Below are 24,160 nucleotides of genomic sequence, written 5' to 3'. Positions count from 1 at the left end.
TGTAAAATTGGCCTTTATCAGGCAAAACAACATTCTTAATTTCACTATTCTCAACATTCTCAATGACTGAACATTTGACCTTTAAAACAGCCTTATCAGATTTATGTTTAGGCTTAGGCACAAATGTCTCCTTTCTAGCTTTAGGAGGACTAGCAGTCTTAGACCTATCATGCTTTCTATTATTCACATGCTGACGAGGAGTAGTCTTATCATTAGAAGCATGCTTACCATTAAAATAAGCAAACAACAGATTAAAAGCACAAGACATACAATCAGGAACACCACATGCTTTATGAGAAGGATTAACAATAGGCAACTTATGCATGGTAGACATGGCATTTGTGCTATCCAACTCATGTGTGTCTGAGTTAGTCTCAGTTGCTTTCACAACCTTGACTGGAACTTTTGACACACTTGACTTGGAGACAGTTTTCCCATTAGCATTATCTTCAGCATGGATTTCTTCTTGAATAATAAAAGAGGTCTCATCAAATGGTTCAGCAATTGATTCCTTATAGAGGGGTTCATCAACACCCTTAAGCACATGTGGTACTTCCCTGCCTTTAGCACATACATGAGGAGGGGAGTTTATGCCTAATTTTCCAATAGCAGCATTGTAATCATAACCTATTCCATGTGTTTGATTAACAGCTTGCTTATTGTAAAACTCTTTGGACTTCGAATAGGAATTAAAGTAAGCTTTAACCTTAGCCTCAAGACCGGTGATCTTGTCTTTGAGAATAGTTTCGAGTTGTCTATAACAGTCAACTCTATTCTCTAGAAAAGATACTTGGTCTTTAAGTTTATCTTGATTAATGTGCACAAGTCTTAATTCATTGACCTCTTTCTCAAGGTCTTTGATTTGTTGATTTAACAATTCATTATCACGACGAGCACAATCTAAGTTACCTCTTAGATGATAAACCATTTCAGCATCAGAAAGTTTTACCTCTTTTCTTGACGATGAGGTGCTTGCATCACTAGCCATGAGAGCAAGATTCCCAACTTCTTCGTCTTCACTGTCAGTATCATCCCAACTTCTTCCCTTTGCCAGGTACGCCCTTTCAGATTTACTCTTCTGATTAGAATCATAAGAGTTCTTCCTTGCTTGTTTTGGCTTCCTGCATTCTGTGGCAAAGTGTCCCAACTCATTACAGTTGAAGCATCGAATGGTGCTCCGATCAACCATCCCTGTTTTATACCCACCACTGCTGGTGTTAGAGGATGAAGATCCACCTTTCTGGAATCTGTTGTAGTTGGACTTGTACTTGAACTTGGGATTCCTTTTGAATCTGACATTTGAGAATCTCTTGACAATCAGGGCCATTGACTCATCCTCCAATTGCTCCAGTTCTTCCAAGGAATAATAATCATCTCCTGATTGATTTGTAGTAGGTGAATCAAATTCTGCTACTATCACATTATCTTCAGCCTTGGAAGACTGTACCATTCTATCTGACTGTTGAGATTGTTGTTGATATAGTGGTTGTTGTTGTTGTTCATCAGCTACCAGAGCAGTAGACGTGCTGACCACTCTTCCTTTCCCGTAAACTTCCTTCTGCTGAATCTGCTCCAACTCATAAGTCTTCAACACACCATATAGCCTTTCCAAAGAAATATCACTCAGATCTCTTGCTTCTCTTATGGCAGTGATTCTATGTTCGAGATGAGTTGGCAGTGTTAAAAGGAACTTTTTATTGACCTCCCTGATGGAATAGTATTTACCATTAATGTTCAGGTTGTTGATCAATGCATTGTACCTCTCAAACACTTCAGTGATTCCTTCTCCTGGATTAGATTTAAAGTATTCATACTCAGAGGTTAGGATTTCTAGTTTGTTCTCCCTAACTTCCTCTGTGCCTTCATTAATAATCTCAATAGTTTCCCAGATATGTTTAGAATCTTTACAATTCATCACATGTCTGTTCATTAGGGGATTAAGGGAATCTACTAAGATTAATTGAAGGCTAGCATCCAGGGAAGCTTCTTCTATTTCAGCAGGAGAGAAGTCCTCAGGATCCTTCACATAAGTTCTCGCTTGGGTGATCACCACATCATTCTCTATTACCTCTGGTTCAATAACCATAGGAATTTTTGGACCCTTCTTCAACACTTGCAAATATTTGGGATTAGCAACCTGTAAAAACAGTAGCATCTTCTTCTTCCACATCACATAATTTTCTTTATCGAAAAGTGGAATTTTAACGGTTCCAACTTTTTGTGTAGTCATTATGAATTTTTGAGTGAATAAAAATTCAAGAAGTGAAAGAAACACAAAAGTCTAGGATCTTGATTTGTACGTTAATCAGAAGGCTCTGATACCAATTGTTAGGTCCCAATTTGTTTGTAGAAGGGGGGGTTGAATGCAAACAATACCGTTTCGTCGAATAAAATGCGGAATAAAATTGTGAAACAAAATTCAAGTTAAATAAAACTTTTATTAAACTTGAAAGGTGTTACAACTACGGTATCGATTACAAGGGATTAATCTCAAATCAATTATTACAAATTTAGAATAAATTCGACATGAACTTTTTCTATTTTTGTAATTAAAAGATCAAATGCTAAAAGCGATTTGAGATTAAGTTCTAGGGATTTTAATCCGCTAGATTGATATACAAGAACAAGATAAGTAATTCTAGTGGTTTGGATTTAACATTAACAAACTAGAATATTTGATCTTGAATAAGCAGAGGAATGATGAAATATTTTCTTTTGTTTTCTGCTGTGTTTTCTTGTTCTGTATCTGCTCTGTTTTTGCTGAGTTAATAGTTGATATTGTCTTCTGCTTCCTTTTAAATCAATCACAGCCGAAGTTGTTGAGAACTGGTGTGACAATCTATTTGAGCTTGAATGACTTTCGGTGAGACAATCTATTAGAGCTTAGGAAGACAATTAAAATGAACTAGCAAGACTTTCGGTATGACTATTGATTGTCATACCGATTGTCATAGTAGTACAATTGAAATTGTTTTTCTGAATACATAATTGATTTTAATCTAATTGAAAATTCTATCAATACAATCAACTGAATTAGCAAGACATTCGGTATGACTATCAATTGTCATACCGATTGTCATACTAGTACAATCAGTTGTCTTACTTAGAATTATCACAGATTTTAATCAATTAACATTCTGAAAATCCTTAATATTAATTCTAAATTAATTAATCAATTTAATTCAATTAATCAATAAATTAATCCTTGCAGATATAATTTATTTTCTTAATTAAATTATATGACTTAATTAATTAATAGAGAATTAATACTAACCCTGAGCAGCATCCATTCTTCTGACAATCTTCTTAAAGTCTCTGAGACTTATGAATCAATTCCGTCACTTCAATGCTGACACTCGATGTACTGTCTGGTTCATGAGTGACTAACTTCCGTGACGTTTCTTCATGTCTTGACTTTGTTGTTCTGATTGAATCCTTGTAATAAATGATACCTTGACGAGATCTCTGTCACTTGATTAAATCCACGATCTTGATTTATATCACTGAGGCATGATCAAATTCTTGAACTTCTTCCAGTGAATCTTCAAGTCTGCAGATGAACAATGTTTCTTTATTCTTTGACAGATGTTACTTTGTGAGATCTCTCTGATGCTTGATCCACTATTTACTTATTACATTCTTATTTGAGTTGAGTTAAATACTCGAATAAACGAGTAGGCTATGACATATGCCTTTCATAAAGCCCATGGGGTCCCAAGCCCATGGCAATTCCAGCTGATAATACTCGTAATCCTTGGCGAGCACTCCTGTGAGTACTCGCCACTTCCCCATTTTTTGGATGCATAATATTAACTGGGCTTATTTGGTTTAATTATCTTGCCTCCGAATTCATCACTGTCTCGTGTGTGCAGCCCAATGTATTAGCTAAACCCGAGGCCCCATCTGTTTTGCGCTTTTTTGTTTCAACAATTGTAACTACTTCCCTTGTATTAGATGGCGTAATCATAGGGGTATCATTTATCCGATTTCTTATCTCCAGTATCCCGCCCATCTTCTCATTTTGAATTTCATTCCTCCCTACATTCACTCCATTCACAACTATCTCTTGATTTGTAGGCGTAAAAGGTGGATCTTGATTTCCATCACTTTGTCTACTCTGATCCTGGTTTTCGCCTGAATTCGATCTCCAATCACCGTCATCTATTCCCGTACGAAGCCACGTTGCCCCAATCTACTTCGCATGACGTTTAAATGGTGCTCTCATAAAGTCTCCATATGGTTTGACAATATCTTTTTCTGGTATTACGAATAAATGACTGCAAAACTTATCAGCGTGTCCCATAATTCCACAGATAAAACCGAATGTTGGTACATTCTCATACTTAAACGATATCCAGAACCACTCATTCCCTGTACTTTTGATTTTCATTCTTCTTTTGAGTGGTTTAGGAACATCAATTGTAACTCGTACACGGAGATAGTCACGCCAAACCCTAACAAAATTACTTGGTGCAGAAGCTACAAATTTACCTACATAATTACCCACCTCCTTGAGGATTCTCTCCGACATGAACTCCGGCTTTAGATCATAAACTTGAACCCATAGGTCCATTATATTAAGTTCGACACATCGTGGATTTTCTCATTTCTTCAATCGTGCCATTATCAGTGCTCTTCTATTGAAAGACCATGGGCAACCCTCCATGACTCTGTTAACGTCCACTTCATGATAAAATTGGAAAAGGTAGCGATTCACGTCTAGATCTTTGATGTATACTCCCTTTCCTGGTTTCCAAAGTGCTGTCATCGTCTGCTGCATGGCTTGGAAATATATATTTCCTTCTGTTATGAAACGTGCTACGACACAGAGATTTGCCTCAAAACCCTGAAAATATTGTTTTGCATCTTGTATCACTTCCGCTTCGATGGCCAGACCTCCCTCTTCCTCATCATCCAAAGGGATATTATTCATTGCATTTATCAAATTGCTAGCAGGATCCATGATTCAGACTAATGAAATAAACTAAAAGACAAGAGACGACAAAAGACTTTCATACCATGTCAAAAGACAAGACTCATTGTTTACAACTAGACTAGTTTTTAGTTGCACTTTAACAGTTTAAATGTTTTTACTTTAAAGTTTAAACTGTTTAAAAAAAATTGAAGCCATTTAAGTACAGTTTATTTTATGGAATATAGTTTTGAAAATTTATTATTTACTTTTCTAATTTTTTGAAGTGTAGGAAAATTATATTTTTAGATGATCTGATTCTATTTCATTTGTCTGATTTCTTGTAAAATACCTGATTTTCCACGTTTATTTTGTTTCAGGATTTTCAAAACAGAATTTTTGGAACAACATTTTTGGAAGATGATTATTATTTTGAAAGAGGAAAATATCTAAAATAAAACATTAGGTTGTTATTTTTTCATAACTCTTTTATAATAATTAAATGGTAAAATTTTATTTTTTTAAGAAAAATCATGTTTCCGGGTTTCATATTCCAAACAAATATTATTCAAAAAAAAGTTTTGAAATTTTTATTCAATAATTTAGTTAATTTCCGGTCAGCAAACGATCGTGACATAACTCCAGCCATGAAAAAATTATTTATTTTGTTTAATAAATTAATTATATCACCATAAAGTTGTTACCTAAAGCCACAGCCGGAATGATCTAGCCGTGTAGCCATTTGAAAAATCCTAAAATAAGTCATTTATAAATTAAATTGCATAAATAATAAGTAGATGAAAACTTATAAGCTAATATAAGTGTCTGAATAATTTATTTATAAGTCGGAATTTCTTTTACTTAGATGAAATAAAATAAATAATTTCTAAATATAATTATCTTCATTTATGAATAATAAATCTCAATAACATTAACAAATTATATTTTAAAACTAAAATTAATAAAAAAAATCAGAATAAATTATGAAAAAGTACGTCGTTATAAACAAATATTTACGGGTAAGTTAATAAACAACTTTTTTTTGTCGCCAAAGAGGCCCTTATCAGCTTCAGTTTAATTAGCAATACACAGATATAAAATTACTTTCCATCAAAATAATTATAAAATGTCATGACTGCATCATCAATTAGATTAACGCATACTTCCACTTTTATTTAAAAAAATTGTGTCTATAACATTACTCAATAAATATATGTTAAGAATTTTAAGTAAAAATCATGCATTTACACATTTCTTTATTTATTATTTGTATAAATTTTATTAAGTTTGATAAGCGGTAAGGAAAGTAGTTTTAATATATTCCCTATCCCCTGGAAATAGTACGCTTTTTATGTATAAAACTGGTCTATATTATATTATAATAGACGAAACATGGAAAGTTTGGTAATCGGTTGGTCATACCTGCTAAAATTACTTAATTATCCACTACAAGAATTCTGGATAATGCCAACAAAAATGAACGGATAACAGTCCGTTGGTAGTTACTAACAGATTACCAACGAAATTTAAGATTTTAAAAAGCCAAACGAATAATAACGGAAGCCCAATTGTACACCAACAAATATTTACTAACGGAAATTTTAGTTGGCAAAATGGGCGTCAAAAAAGCCCGCCAAAATCTGCCAACAGAATTGCCAACGGATTAAAATCAGAATTTTCTTTGCGAACTAGTAACAGAATAGCAACTAAATAGTAACAGAAGCTTAACGTTTTGCCAACGGAAATGATAAATTGTATTCCGTTAGTATTCCGTTACTAATTTGTTATAAATGTAGATCGGTCAACTTTATATCCGTTAGCGTTCCCTTAGTAAATGTAATAACTAAATTTAATACGGGCACCTACCTTCTCAACCAACCATACGTCCCAAATATTGTATTCAGATTTAGTTAGACTTTATTCATTTTCTTCTACTCAGCTCATTTGAAAGCCACCTCCGATCTTGTCCATATATATTCTTAAAAAATCAAGTTAAGGATTGAAGAACGATTTATTTACAATTAAATTAATAAAGTCGGTCTTTTTCTTTAACTTCAAGATTAAACTGTGTTTTGCATTATGTTTTTTGAGTAGCTGATTTGCAAATTTTATTGCATTATGTTTTTTGACTAGCTGATTTGCAAATTTTATTGATGTTTCTATATGTGCATTGTAATTATTAGCTTGCAAATCTCTTTCAAATTTGTGGACAAAGTTTACACCGACGTAGCAATTCTGTGGTCATTCCGTTACTAATATGTTTTACCAACCAAATTTTAACTCGCCAACGGAATGTGTTGTTGGCAATAATGAAATGAAGTATGATGAATTATACTGTATATGTCGATTAGTGCTCATTTAGGAATTTCTTATTTTCTTATTAGGGTCGATTATAATTTTTATTATGATATTATATTTTTATCTTGCTAATTACCAATACATTAAGTTTGTTTGTTTAAATATGGTATGTTATGTTTTTCTTAAAATTATTTGATATTTTTGCAGGTTACTATAACATTTAATATGAATAATAATCGGTCCTGGATATATCAAAGAAAAGATAGTCGGGGATTTTTAACTCGAGATTTTATAAATGGATTGAAAAATTATATGCAATATGTTAACATCCCTGAATGGGACAATATTCAGTGTCCATGTTTCAAGTGTGAGAATCGCAAATTCTGGAATGCGGAGACGGTAAAATTACACTTATTGGAGAAAGGGTTTGTAAGAGATTATTATGTGTGGGATCGACATGGAGAGCCATATGTTGCTAGACAAAGTGGAGAACAATCATCCACACATTACTCCAATACCCAAGGTAATGACAACCTAATGTACAACATGGTGATGGATGCTGCGGGCCCAAGTTTTGATCCGGAGATTCCAAATGCAGAGGCACAAAAATTGTATGATATTTTAAAGTCATCTGAGAGAGAGTTATATGAAGGTTGTGAAACTTCTCAGTTGTCTGCCATGGCTCAAATGTTGAGTTTGAAATCTGATCATCATTGGTCAGAGACATGTTATGATCAGACGTCATAATTCTTCAAAGATATCTTGCCTCAAGATAATACGTTTCTTGATAGCTTTTATAGCACGAAGAAGTATATGGAAGAATTGGGGCTTCCTTCTGAGCAGATTGATTGTTGTGTTAATGGATGCATGATATACTGGGGTGAAGATGTCAACATGGAGTCGTGTAAATTTTGTTCACATGCGAGATACAAAATAAGACATAACAGATCTAAGAAGGAGAGAAAGAAAATGCTTGTTAGAAGGATGATCTATTTTCCATTAGCGTTGAGATTGCAAAGGTTGTATGCCGCGTCTACGACAGCAACCCATATGAGATGGCATGTTGAACATGATCAAGAAGAAGGTGTGATGCGTCATTGTTCAGACTCGGAGGAGTGGAAACAGTTTGATAGAGCACATCCCTCATTTTCCTCAGAGACGAGAAATGTTAGACTGGGACTTTCTGCTGATGGGTTTCAACCATTTGGTGCAACGAGTAAATCACATTCTTCTTGGCCAATTGTAGTGACTCCATATAATTTGCCTTCATGGATGTGTTCAAAAGAACAATACTTGTTTTTATCTATACTTGTGCCTGGCCCAAAAAATCCAAAGTAAAAGATAGATATTTTTCTTCAACCATTGATTGCTGAGCTAAAAATGTTGTGGGATGTTGGCGTGGAGACATGGGATAATTCTTTAAAACAAAATTTTCATATGCGAGCTGCATTGATGTGGACTGTTAGTGACTTCCCTGCTTATTCAATATTATCTGGATGGAAAACTGCTGACCATTTAGCTTGTCCTCATTGTGCTCATGATCATGATGCATATAATCTTTCCCATGGTGGAAAGACTACATGGTTTGATAATCATCGAAAAAATTTACCTGCTAATCATCCATTTCGAAAGAATAAAAACTGGTTTACAAAGGGAAAGACAGTGACCGAATCTGCCCCACCAGTCCGAACAGGTGAAGATGTGTTTCAAGAAATTGAGTCACTTGGTTTGATGGAAGTTACTGAATTGGGAAGTGAGGAGCACAATGCTAGAGTCATTAAAACTTACAACTGTGGATGGAAAAAAAGAAGCATCTTTTGGGATTTACCATATTGGAGTACATTGTCTATTAGACATAATCTTGACGTTATGCATGTTGAGAAAAATGTCTTTGAAAATATTTTCAACACCATCATGGCCATTGAAGGTAAAACCAAAGATAATTCCAAGGCAAGAAATGATATTGCAATGATTTGTCGGAGACCTGAGTTAGCATTTGATGAATTGACTCGGAAGTATCCAAAAGCATGTTATAGCTTGGACAAAAAGCAAAAATAAAAAGTACGTGAATGGCTGAAAGATCTTAAATTTCCAGATGGATATGTTTCAAATATGGGGCGTTGCATTAACATGAAGAAATACAAATTATTTGGAATGAAAAGTCATGATTGTCACGTGTTTATGCAACGATTCCGATTGCTTTTCGAGAATTTCTTCCCAATAATGTTTGGGAGGCCGTGACAGAATTAAGCCTTTTCTTCAGAGATCTCACTTCACATACTTTGAGGGTAAGTGATATGCGTAGACTTGAAGAACAAATTCCTATCATACTTTGCAAGTTAGAGCGCATATTTCCACCGGCATTGTTCGACTCAATGAAACATCTTTTAGTGCACTTGCCATATGAAGCACGCATTGCAGGTCCTTTACAGTATCGTTGGATGTATCTGTTTGAAAGATTTTTACGCCACTTGAAGAATAATGTGAAAAATAAAGCACGGGTTGAAGGATCAATATGCAATGCTTTTTTGGTAGAGGAAGCTTCCACTTTTTGCTCGCACTATTTTAAGCAACATGTTCAAACAAAACATAGAAAAGTTCCCGGAAACGATCCTAGCGGAGGTGAGGAGAGTTTTGAGGGAAATATTTATATATTTTCTCATCCTGGACGTGCACATGGTAGTGTCAATACACGTTATCTTGATGATCGAGAATACATGGCAGCTCACAATTATATCTTATTTAATTGTCCTGAGGTTGCACCATATACCGAGTAAGTTAATTACAATTATTACGTACTTGTATGTCCATGCCATTAAAAAAAATATGTCATGTGATCTAATTACTTTATTTTTGTTTAATCAGAATATTCATAAATCAACTTCGGGAACATAATCCACATCTAACTAGTGTTGAAGTTGATTGGTGCTTAGAAAGTGATTTTGCGATGTGGTTCAAAAATTATGTAAGTTAGTTGATACTTTCATAACTAATATTACATAACTGTGAAATATTTTCTATATTCTAATAGTCACCACTAACAATTTTAGGCTCAAGATCTATCATTGGTTCCGAATGAATATATTCGGGATATTTCATTTGGACCTCTACGTTCGGTAAAGTCAGTACCAATTTACTACGTGAATGGGTACAAATTTCACACACGGGAATATGGGGCTGACAGGTCAACGTTCAACAGTGGAGTATGTATCAAAGGATCAAATTATAGCGAGGCTTTTAATGATTACTTTGGAATAGTTGAAGAGATTTTGATTGTCGAGTATCCACATTTTCCAGCGAAGAAAACAGTTTTATTTAAGTGTGAATGGTTCGACCCTACACCTAATGTTGGAACAAGAATTCATCCACGGTATAATATTGTTGAGGTTAATAAAAAAAAGAGATTGCGTGTGTACGAACCGTTTGTACTAGCAATGCAGGCCATGCAAGTCTACTTTTGTAATTATCCAAGTCTTAAACGAGACAAAATGGATTGGGTAGTTGTGTGCAAAGTAAAGGCTCGATCACTTGTTGAACTTCCTCAAACCCCAACATCAAATCAAGAACTGTTTCAAGATAATATTCCTACACATCTAAATCATATTAGTACGGATGATATTGCCACACATCTAAATGATGAAAGCGGAATTGGAGTAGATTTAGATGAAACTCCGGAGAAAGAAATGGAACATGAATCCGAATATGACGGATCTTCAAAAACCGAAGATAGTGATAATTGTGAAGATGAATATATTGATTCCTCCGAATAATTTTTTTAGCTATCAAAGTATGCACTTTTTTAGATAAATGTATTTAATTATTTTTAAATATATATACATATATACTATATATATATGTATTTAAAAGATAGATATAAATATAAATATTATAAATGTTGTTATATTATTGTAAGTTTAAGTTATTTCGTATAAGCGGTACAATATATTGAGTTTAATATTTTAATTGTATTTTTTATGAAAAATATAAATACAGGGACAACAGAAGATTGGGGATGAAGCACAAGCAAACTAGGGTTTTTTTCTCTGTAAAAAGGCACCGAAAACAATCTCAATCGAGCTGTGAATGACACCAAATGAAGATGAAAAAATTGGCAACTCCTCTATCTGTATGTGCTTATTCATTTTCTTCTCTATATCTGTATGGGTACATAGTGTTCATTATCTATCTGTTTTTCTATCTCTATTTATGGATGAAATGGTGATGTTCACTATTTTCTTCAATTAATTGAGTTTTGTGTATGTGTAACCCCTTAAAACTAGTTATTTTAAGGACGAGGGGTTGTTTTTATGCAACCCCTTAAAACCCCTATTTAATCTGCAAATTTAGATGTAAGAACAACCTAACTTGTAATGTATTGGTTGGATATATGATTCAATTAACTTGTTTCTTTTTTCAGCCCATGACTAAAGATGGAAGTCTTGATGAAGACAAGGGTATTTGGGATAAAGGTGTTGGTTTTGCTCATTATGCGAGTCCAAAGAAACACAGCGGAGGTGAAACTGATGGAAGTGCAGATGATATCCATGACGGTTTTGCTAAGGTGAACTTTAAATTCAATTAAAATTTCAGGTTATTTCTATGTATAGCCATAATGTTATTATTATATTTCAGATTGTAAAAAAAAAAAGCCAATCGGAGTGCAAATATTGGCAAGAAGGATGGTCTTGCTCATAATAGTCAGGTCCCTAAGATGACTACTGAGAAAGCTAGTTATAGTGACCATGTAAGTCCTTAGTGTATAGTTTTTTAATGTAGTTTTATTCAAAGTTGTGGCCAGTGTCTGAGGTGTCTGTCTTCTGCGTTCCTGTTGTATTTTTCGATTATTTGTCTGAGCTGTCTGTCTTGTTGGTGTTTTTTTGATATTTTTTAATTTTTGCTTCATTTTAAACTTGATATCATTACTATTCCAATAGAAGAGCTGGCAGAAGTATGTCAGCGCAACAGGACAGTACTAGAGATTGTTCAAGGAGTTGTATCTCTTGTTAAGATAGTTTTGTTGTATTGTGTGTCATTTGTATTTACAAACAACTCTTAATGGTACTATTTTCATTTTCTTAATGGTACTATTTAGAAAAAATTATTTGGTCAGATATTCTTATTAGGAAAAAAAGAATGCTAAGAATGTATACCATTTTCGCTGCTGGCTTGTCATGTGTAGCGCCACTTAACACATAGCTGCAGGCATGAAGGTAAAAGACATCAAAAGAACTGCTAACAATACATACTTCTAAAAACAGAATAGCCAAAAGTTACAACTTACGTGTGACTTGTTCCTAGCAAGGTCCCATGAGCTATCTTTTCAATTTTTTGTCTGAGGTGTCTGTCTTGTTGGTGTTTTTTTTGATATTTTTTAATTTTTGCTGCATTTTAAACTTGATATCATTACTATTCCTATAGAAGAGTTGGCAGAAGTATGCCAGCGCAACAGGACAGTACTAGAGATTGTTCAAGGAGTTGTATCTCTTGATAAGATAGTTTTGTTGTAGTATGAGTCAATTGTATTTACAAACAACTCTTAATGGTACTATTTTCATTTTCTTAATGGTACTATTTGGAAAATTTTATTTTACATGCTATCCCTCATTTCCTAGTATCAAATGATGACCAGTTATTGGTTGACGGTATGAAAAAGTTATCCTAATGTGATTTCTACCCTCGTGTTATAGGTTACTGGAGAGCCACTAATGCAGCGTAAAGATGATACTGCAGAAGTTCTCAAGTCAAGGCTGGAAGCATTCCACAGGAAAACTGAACGGGTAAGAATTCCTCATCAGATAAAAACTATAGCCACTTCATATTATGATCTGTGTGCCTCTCTCTGGTTTATGCATTTATGGGTTGAAACTTAAAAACAAATATACTAAAAGGAGAAAATTTGAAGTACAGTGTACAAACTGAGGTTGATGAGCTTTGTCGCTGTTGACTTAGTTTTGGTTTCCTGACCATCTTATGTGTAAGGGAACTCCATAATACATTACTTGTGGAGGTTTACCAAATTGCTTGTGTAGTTTACTAAGGAGATAAGAGGCTTTTGCATACAAGTATTTGATTGCAGGCTGCAGCTACTGCTAGTGCCACGTATATCAATTGAGATAAATCTTTAGTTATTAAAAATCAAATTTAAAATTTATAAATGTTATAGGATAGTTTAGTGTTTAGGTCTTAGATTCAGTCTAGAAAAGGTTAGGCGTTGGATTTTTTATTTTTTATTTTATTAACCTATAAATTATACAAGAAAAACAAATTAACTGTTTCATCTAAAGTATTTCGATATTTGACACAAAATCTTGGGACTATAGATAAGGGGAGAAGCAATAAAATATTAGTGTAATTATTGAAAAACAAGGATGAGAATGAAACTTGCAAGATCTTGGAACTGCAAATGAAATGAATACTGGTGTTTATGTGAACATTGGCACTTTGATTTCTCCGGTTTCTACATAAACATAATATGGGGACTCTTCGACCTTTTAGTTTGGTTTTAAGATTATTATTCAACTTTATTACTTTTGCTTCTTTTTTTTAATTTTTGCTACATTTTAAACTTGAATTGTAATTATATGTTTAATTATGATAAAAATACTACAATGATAAATACATCAGCTATAAGACTACTTGTTCATCACCAGGTTAATGCTCATTCAAATTAACCAATTTTTAATGTATATTATTACAGGAAAGAATGAGGAGGTATGTGAGTCCATCAGAAAGCATACCAGAAAAATCGGGACATGGCAATTCAACTCAGTCAGGCCAACGAATTTCACCCCAATCTGCACGTGTACCAGAAAAATCTGGACAGGGAAACTCATCTCAGCCAGGCCAGTCGGTTCTACCCCAATCTGCACGACGCTTACCAGAAAAATCCGGACAGGGAAATTCAAGTCAATCAGGACAGGGCATTCAAGCCCAATCTGCACAACGTGTAAGACAACATCTAATCTCTGAGTGTCTGCGACTGCCATGCAAGTGCTATGATATATTAGTTGCATAATGTCTCGTATATAACTTGATACATTAATATGTTAGGGTCTTAAATTTTAATACACAGTCTTTGAGTGTGTTGGTGGTTTTTTGCTATTTTTTAATTTTTGCTGCATTTTAAACTTGAATTGTAATTATATGTTTGATTTTTAATTGTATTTCTAGAAATTAGCTAGTTAATATTACTTTATTGCTGTACTTGATTTTTTCTTAATTAATATTACTTTGTGAACTGAAATTTAAATGATAATTAATTTCAGAAAAGCAAGGAACGCGTATCAGAAAAAGTTGGACAACACAAATCACCTCAATCAGGACAACACATACCCGTCCAACCATCAAAGCGTGTACAAGAAAAATTTGGACAACGCAATTCACATCAATTTGGACAGCCGAATCCTTTTCGATCAGAACCTCAGTACACCATCCAAGTAAGTCACGAATTCAATCACATTAGAAAGTCTGAACACATTTTGCTTGTTTACGTTACGAACCTCATAAACTAACAACATACAATATATGCAACTCAGGAAAATTTATTTGGAAGTTTTGGGAGCCCTGCTGGAAATAGGTTAGCCCTATCGCAACATTCACCTGTTCTATCAAGACAACATACAGTTCACTCAGGACCAAGCACCCCGGATCAATCACAACAATCACAGCAACTAACTGCTCAATCGCGTCAACTCACGCTAAACACACAAAATATATCTTCTACAGCTGGAAATGATTTCGGTTATTGGTCTATTGGCTCTACACATACTGATGGACGGATTCGAGTACAAGTCATTGAAAAAGTATAAGTTTTAAGTTAATCTTTTTTACTTGCGAAAATTGGGTATTTTATGCAAATTCAAGCAGTGTTATTAATATGCCTTGCATAAATTTTATTTTTCAAGGTTGGAACCTTCATATCAATGTTCTACTAGGATTAGAAAAACCTTCTATGAAAGACTTGAGCCTGAAGGATATAACTGGAAGTCAATTTCAAAAGAAACTCAAGATTTCTATTTTGAAGAATTTAAGATAATTACATAATATCTTTTCTTGTACTTGCATTTATTCATAAATTGATTTGTGACAAGTATTTTTTTATTGTCGTAGAAATATTTTGTATGGAGGAAATCAGATAAAATAATATATAAGGGCTGGTTAGGAAATGCACGGAAGAAGTATTCAGAAATTTGTAGTGTAGCTCGTGCTAGATGGGAAAATGGTGAAGAACGAGATAAAAGAATTGATGAGATTGTTCATCGAGTTGGATTATATTTTGGGAAACTTCAGAATTTCAGAGGAAGTCTATGATTCAGAAAAATAATCATTCCAGCGGGGTTGATGGCCACCATTCAACACATACTAGTGGTTCTGCTTCTCATTGGACAGTTGCAGCTCTTTGGGTAATCTTCCAGTGATTCATTTATCAACTTAGTTTTTAAAATTATTATCACTTGCTCTAATGTTTGCAATAAATATAATTTTATAGAAAATGAAGTACAATCGAGAGCCAACTGCAGATGAGGTATTTTTAGTGACACACACTAGATCAGTGAAGAAAAAAAAGAATGTAGATGGTGAGAATGGCAACGATTATGAGGATGATGAGGATGGCGAGGACTCTGATGAAGATAGGGTATGGGTTGATAAAAAAAGTCAACAAACATATGTAAGTTACTTAAATTTTCTTTTTTAGCCTGCTCTCCTGATTTTATGAAATATACATTACTAGTAGAGTTGAGAATGCTGATATAAAATCACTACTAGTATAGATATTTTATAATACTGTCAATTATGATTCATTGTCATTAGAATTCATTGACAAGTGATTATTTAGAAATTATCTTCAAGGGTAGTATGTCCTCTGCCTAGAGTTAATATTTCAAAAGAGAAGCCAGTAACACTACAACATTGTTGGATAAACTGTCTATATCTGCTACTTAAACTCAAGAAAACAACATATAAATTATAGAAATCTTACTGCATTTATGGTAAGGGTGAGAGATCAGGGAGAATAATATCAATCATATAAACAATGATCTCTGAACAAGCTAAGACTAGCACCCTTCCACGAAAAATACGAGATCATTAAATAATTACTGGAGTGATGCTACGAGTAGAAATACATAATTATAATAGAGTTAAACTAACATAATAAGGCTAGTCCGACGTACATATTAAATGGAAGAGTTTGTTCTGAGCAGATGAGAAAAATTAATGCAACATTATTTTTTTTTGAAAAAGTAAGCTAATGTCAGCCGGATATTGCATTGACCTTCAGAAGTGCTTGTTCTTTATTACTTCAAGTCTCCTGTTTATATTTGTAGTCATATATTTTGTAGTCACTGGTTGATGTTGTTACTTGTACCCATATATTTGTAGTCACTGGTTGATGTTGAAATAAATTTTATGGGATTGATGTTATAAATTTGGTTGGTAACTACTGTTGGTGTGTACAGGAAACATTCCTGAAGCTTTATGAGTTATATGAGAATGCTGGAGAGCCAATTGACAAAAATGTTATATTTCTTGAGGCAGCAGGAGGGGTTGACAAGAGAAAGAGGGTGTATGGCGTTGGTTCATCGCAAACTCTGTTTTATAAGCCGGAGACAATTCCCAACAGTTCATCAACCAATGCAGAAAATCAGAAATTGCAGGAAGAGCTAAAAATTATGAAGGATAAGATGAAAGTAATGGAGGATAAAAATAGCCAAAATTCTGGAGGTTACTTCTGCACAAGTTGCTCAAACCCCTGCCACTGATTTAGATAGTGAGAATGATGGTGAGGATAGTGAAAATGGTGGTGACCACTAAAGTAACTAGTTTAGTACGTTGATGGTGAATGGTAATGTTTGACACTAATAGTGCTACTAATATTTATAGTTATGGCCAGTATTCCACTGTGTTTGGATTTAAGACAGCTTACTATATATTGTGTTTGTGTGCTGGGTTTGAGTGTAGTGCAACTCTTACCCCATTTTGGACAGTGTGTTGCGTTATGATATGAAACAAATTAGATTTTGTTAATTTTTAATTTAATTGCATATTTATTGATATAGAAATGTCAATAATTCTGGAAATTGAAATCTTTGCACCATTTAAGCATGTTTACCAACAGAACACCATCATAAATGTAGAACTTTAACAACGAAATTACGTCGAATTTCAGATTTGTTATAACGAAATGATGTCGTATTTTTTTGTTAGCAACTTTTAAACTTACCATTGTCTTTCTAGATCTACTACCAAAAATTATGTTACAAGTTCGTTACTAAATTTAACAACAGATAATCCGATAGTAGTTTGTTAGAAAAAATCTGTTAGAAGTTTGTTACTAAATTTAACGACGAATTATTTGTTGGTAGTTTGTTACTTTTGATGACAAGATGTGCGTTATTAGTTTGTTAGTATTTTGTTACTAGCTTAGCTACGGACCCTTAATCCGTTAGCTAGATGCTTCCCAACGGCGTTTACACTAACCATCTAGTTCGGTTGTTATTCTGTTAGGAAGTGCTCTTGCCAACGGTTTTTCTTGATTTACCAACCGAATATTTTATTGGCAATACTGAAATTTCTTGTAGTGATCCTTGATTAATTATTTAAATTTAATTGGTCAGTCGGTCTATCGGTCAATTTTAATTCTAACTATATTGAAGTCAATTTCTTCTGCAATTATAAAGTACATTTCATCTCGAACTCTATATCATTATTATTAATATTAAAGTCAACTTTTTCTACCAGCTTTAAATTCTAATTCATATTAAAGTACTTCTTCTATCAATTTAAATTATATTTCATATCGAACTCTATATTACTGTTATTGATACTAAAAGTCAACTTTTTCTACTAATTATAAATTCCAATTCATATTTAGTTTTATATTACTCTAATTCATACTTCAGACTAAAATCAATTCAAAACTAAATATAATATTACTGATCTGACTAAAATAGTTATACTATTGAATTAGGATAAATAAAATAATATATTTATTAGTCATGTAAGATAAAAAAAATATTATACAATTGATCAAAACTAACACAAAATTATAATCAATAATTCGATTAACTAAAATAAAATCATATATACTATTTATCCGAACGAAAATAAAATTATCTTATTGATCAGAACATAAAACAATTAAAATTAAACTAAAAAAATTAGTTAAATTTGGTCGAAGTAATTGGTCGCGGGCTAAAATAAAATAATGTACACCATATATCTGGGATAAATCCAATTAATATCAGACTAACATAATTTGTATCCAATTGGTAAGAGCCAAAAATTAATTTTTAATTAAAATATAATAATAATAATTATTATTAAAACACACATAAAATTATCAATAAAACTATATATTCAAATGAAAATATTGTTTTTTTACTCTTATAAAATTATAATATCGGTATAATAATATTTTTCCCCCGTGTCGAGGCTATTTCTTTACTCTCTCCGTACCTAAATACATGATTATTTTGACTTTTGACCGGTCAACTTAACCAAATTTTGACTGAAGTTTACACATATCATGTAATTGAAAAAATTAATAAAGAAATATTTTCATGGAAAGTATATTTAGTATATTTTAAAGTGTAACTTTTAAATTTTAAAAATAATTAATCGATAATTTTTAATGTTGAGTCAAAATTTGGTCGATTTTACTCCTTCAAAATCAAAATGGACATATAATTAGGGATGAAGGGAGTAAATATGTTTAAGTGTTCTAAAACAATTATGAACATAGGGGAATGATCAAATAGAAACCCAAATTAAAATAAAAATTAGAAACCAATCCTAGTTGTTCAATCCTTATTTCAGCTTTTAATCTGAGCCATCCAATTAATTTAATTAAAAAAACATAAAAAGACAAAAATTATGTGAATTTAATATCATAACTGTTTTTGCTTTCTCTCTCATCAGCAATTATCTCTCCTCTGCTCTCTCTCTTCAAGAGTTCTCTTTATTCAATCGTTCTCGTCTCTCTCGATTGATCTCATCTGTTTTTCGATTGAATATTAAATATTGATCTCATCTGTTCATCTGTGTTGATACTGCTTTGTGATTGATTGTTCTATCTTAGTGTTTTCAGGTTATCGTCAAATTTTGTTACTTGATTAGTACTCAGAGATGATTATATCTGATTTGAATAAAATTAGAGACAATCAAGGTAAATAATCTCGTTTTCAGCTTAAATTAGCTCTTGATATTATGTTTTATTTGTTCATTTGTTGATCTTTATCCTGATGAACATTTTATATAGTATTATTGTTGTAGATTTGTTTTTTGTTTTGTTTTTCATTCGGTTTATGTGTTTGAGTAGATTTGTGTATATGAATTTGTGAAATTTATATATTTTTGTAGAGTGTTCAAATTTTTCGTTTGTTTTGTGTTTATTTTATTGATCGTCTTTTAAATATTAGTGGTTTTATTTGATATTGTAATGTTACTTGTCTTTTATATGTGTATTTTAATTATATTTTTATTATTAGTTAGTGAGAATTATTAAAAATTACATTCTTTATATCTTACGTTGTTTGTCTTTTATAAAAATGTTTGTTTTTAGGTTCTACTTGTGGTGATTCGTCTCGGATTAGCAGTGATATTTGTACTAAGTTGTTAATGAAGTGACTTCAATTGAAAGTGAAAGTAGTGTAAGCATAACTCCCGGTGGCAGTTTGAATTACATACCTTGTTCTGTTGGTGATACTAGTATACCCTTACCAATTAGATTTTTGATTCTCTAGATAAAGGTTACAAGTTTTACAAGAATTATGGTCGATTAGGTGGTTTTACTATACGGAAGACAACTGAGAAGACAGATGATGATGGACGTGTTCTGCTGAAGCATTTTGTTTGTAGTTGTGAAGGTTTTAATGATCTTAAGGATGATACAAATCCAGCAGTTAAGAAAAGGAGGACTGTTTCTAGGAGATGTGGATGCAAAGCGAAGATGATTTTGAAGTATATGTTTCCTGATAAGTATATTGTTAATACTTTTGTTGAGCTACATAATCATCCATTAGCTGATAAAAATGGTCGTCAGTTGTTGAGGGTTAATAGGGAGATGGATATTAGTTTAAAAAATCTTTGTTATAATGGTGCAAAAGTTAATATTGGTTCCAGCAAGATGTTTAGCTTTGCTAAAGAAATGTATGGCGGATATGCAAATGTAGGTGCGAACTTGCGAGATTTTCGAAATTTCAGTAGGCATCTGAAATTATCCATTGGAGATAATGATGCGCAAATGATTATTAATAAATTCAAATGTATTCAGCAGAATTCTGAAGGCTTCTATTTTGCTTTTGATGTTGATTCTTCTGGTCACCTAAACAAGTTGTTTTGGTCTGATGTTATTGGTCGGAGGAACTTTGAGTTGTGTGGTGATGCAGTGTCATTTGATGTAACCTTTGATACCAATAGGTAATTTTACTAAACATCTTTAGTATTTTATGCAATGATTCATAATGTTTACTATTTAAATTCCAAGTGTTTAAGATTCTTGATGTTTTATTTAGTGCTTAATATACTGATGGTTTTGTAGATTATTTTTTTGCACGTCTGTTTTTTGTAGATTCAAGTTTTTAATACTCTATTTTTTATTGTATTATTTGTTGTGATATTTTTAAAAAAGCAGGTATAATATGATTTTTGCGCCTTTCACTGGTGTGGATAAGCATTATAGATGTGTGACTTTTGCGGCTTGTCTTTTATCATATGAGAGTATTGTTGATTATAGTTGGGCTTTTGATCATTTAGTAAAGGCAATGGGATGAAATCTGGTTGTCAATGTTACAGATCAATGCCCTGCTATGAAAGTAGCTGTTCGTGATGTTTTTTCTGATGTGAATGGTTTAGTTGCTACTAAACACCGTTTATGCATGTGGCATATTATGGAAAAATTTCCAGTAAAGGTATGATTTTCATTTTTTTTAATAGCCTAGTATTAATACATTATATTATGTACTTATTTTATGTGTTATGTAACCTTTGCAGCTTGATAATCGATTATGCAAAGAAACAGATTTTATGGAAAAGATGAAAATGTACATATGGTCACCTGTAATAGAAATTGAGGAGTTTGAGAGGGGATGGCAAACAGTTCTCAAGGAATTTAACTTAGAAAGCAATAAGTGGCTGGAAGATTTGTATGCCTTAAGGGCATCATGGATTCCCGCTTTTTTTAGAAATGAAGCAATGTTTGGGTTAATGAGGACTACATCGAGATCTGAAAGTGAAAATTCTTTTTTTGCTCAATTTCACAAACAAGGAGATACATTGTCTGAGTTTTGGTTACGATTTGAGAGTGCTATGGATAGACAAAGAAATGAGGCTGCTAGATTGGATGAGGAATCAAAGTCAAGTGTGCCTACTACATTTTCCACATGGTTTATTGAAGATGATGCTGCTCGTTTATTCACACGTACTGTTTTTTACCAAGTTCAGGAGGAAATTTTTGCATCTTGTGTGGATATGCAGATTAAGCGTATGAGCAATGAAGTTGATGGTGTTACTTGTTTTGATATCAAGGATGTGAAAGTCAATGACAAACTTTTTAAGGGACTATTTTTAAATATTATTGTTTCTATTCCCCCTGCCTAATATTCAAAATAATTTTGCAATCACTTTTGATATATTATTCAAATGATCAATTCCATAATTTTTCCATATTATGTAATTGCAAAGAATACAATTGTATGTATTTTATGAATTTTTACTTCAGTTGTATTGTTTTCTGATTTATTAAGTAGTTATTTGATTTTTTTACATGTATTATTTTAGTGATTGGTAGATGATATTTTTGTGATTTGTCCTAAATATATTTGTGATTTTTATTTTGTATTTTTGTAATTTTTTCCCAAGTCTCTGTGAGTATGAACCATGCTGTGTGTTCTTGCAAGAAATTTGTTATGTGCGGTATTGTATGCAGACATTCATTTTGTGGGTTGAGACATATTGGAGTAACAAAGTTCCCTAAAAGTCTTGTTCTTAATCGTTGGATGATAAATGCTGAGAGTGGAACTTCATCAAATTTAGATTTGGTAACCAGTGCTTGTTTTAAGTTGGAGCAGGTATCTTTGAAACTGACAAATATCTGGTTTGATTTTCGTCAATCTGTTGACAAGGCTGGATTTAATATGGACAAGTTGGATCATGTAACTCAACTATAAAGCAATTGAATACTGATCTTGATGATGAAGATGAATCTACTGTTGCTTTTACCAAAAAAGATCACATGGCTGCTATGGTTGGTCAGCAACCTTCGGAAGAAGTAACAATTCTTGTCCCTAATATTTGCAAGAATAAAGGCAATTATTTTAAGAGGCTGATGAGTGATAGGGAAAAAGCAGTGATCAAATCGAAAAAACGGATTCGGAAGTGCGCACTATGTCAAGCAACTACTCATGCTGCCAGAAAATGTGAAAAAAGGAAGAATGCGAAGGCCAAATAAAAAGTGAAAAAAGTAAATAATGTGAAAGTAGTAGTTGTTGATGGAGAGAAAGCTGGATGACTGTTTTTGATGATATTACTTTTTAATTTTCATATATTTCTTAAATTGTTGGTAATTTTACTGTTTGGATATTATGGTACATTTCAAGTGACTAGTTTGCCGATATTGTTTGTTATAATTCTTTTTTAATACTGATTGTCGTCTTTAAATTTTGAAGTTGCTATTACTATTTTTCTGGTTAATTTTGAATATCGATTGTTATTTTAATATGATTTTTATGAGAAATTGACCAAAATATCATTATTTCAGTAAAAAATGCCCAAAATGTCACTTTTCAAAATTATGATCTAAAATATCACTTTTTAACTGGGTATCATGTAGAATTTTTAAAACGGGGAAAAACGATACACAAAATACCATTTTTGCTATTGTTTTTAACATTCCAAGGTTACAAACATTAGATGAACTAATGTTTTGTGTGTATGTCTTTTTTCTTATATTTTTCTTACTTTTAAGTTTTGGGTTTTTTTGTCTTTCTTCTTATTTTTAAATTTCTTTTGATGTATTGTTTAGGGGTCCGAAAATATCAGTTAATATTACGTTTTCGATAAATATTACACCGATTTAGGGTTTAGACTTAAAATTGAAGTTATCGGAGATGTAATTCCATTGCAATATCCAGAAGTTGCAAAAGAATAATCCATTTGAAATATCACACTGATGGCTAACAATCATAATATCCAGTTATGCAATAATCATGTACTTCTCCAAAGTCACTACTAATATCTGTTGAAATTCCCAACTAAATCAGTTAAAGATTAATTTAATTATCCAGCTTCATTGAAAGGAGTTGTCAAATTCTGTGCAAATGTGACACTCTTCCTTTTTGCAGATTGATTTTGTCTATATTCTGTATTTTTATATTCTTGAGAGGATTTAGATGACTGGATCGCCAAATTCAGAATTTTTCTTGACGCGGCTTCAATGTAAAGCTCTTTGCCTTCTTTCATTATTTCTCTCCTTTTTTCATTGAGTTCTGAAGAAAGAATAGCACTATTATATTTGACTCTGAGGGTTGTAATTTGTTTTTTCTGACCATTCTGGCAAAGAAGATTTTAAAGAAAAATTATTGATATCATATTCACAATCAATTGGTTATCCAACATAACTTTAAAATTGATTTGGTAAGGAATATTTGCGTACCTCTTCTTCATTAAATTCGGCATTCCAATTCTTAACATCACCTTTATATGTTTCCATGTGTCTACTAAGGAAGATTCCACAATCAGTTGAGTTATTTTTTGTCTGTCATTTCATCTTCATGTAATGAGGCTTCAAGTTCTTCATTCTACTTGACAGATTGTGATAGCCTTTTGCTTTCAAGTACTTTACAAAGTGAGAGTGCTGCAAATAAATTGATTAGTTTAACAATAAATTGTTATAAAACAACTACTTAGTGATTGAACTACTGATAGTATGCGATTCATACCAATATTTTTGGT

General features: G+C 32.5%; 2 pseudogenes; both read left to right on the top strand.

The window, feature by feature from the left end:
* Positions 1-8,023: 8,023 nt before the first annotated feature.
* On the top strand, positions 8,024-10,980 carry LOC141714307 (uncharacterized; annotated as a pseudogene).
* Positions 10,981-11,309: 329 nt separating this feature from the next.
* On the top strand, positions 11,310-22,658 carry LOC141714306 (protein FAR1-RELATED SEQUENCE 5-like; annotated as a pseudogene).
* The last annotated feature ends 1,502 nt before the right edge of the window (positions 22,659-24,160 follow it).

This window comes from Apium graveolens, chromosome 3 (genome assembly GCF_009905375.1).
Source record: "Apium graveolens cultivar Ventura chromosome 3, ASM990537v1, whole genome shotgun sequence".
NCBI classification, from domain to species: domain Eukaryota; kingdom Viridiplantae; phylum Streptophyta; class Magnoliopsida; order Apiales; family Apiaceae; genus Apium; species Apium graveolens.
This window is presented reverse-complemented; position numbering and strand designations above follow the sequence as displayed.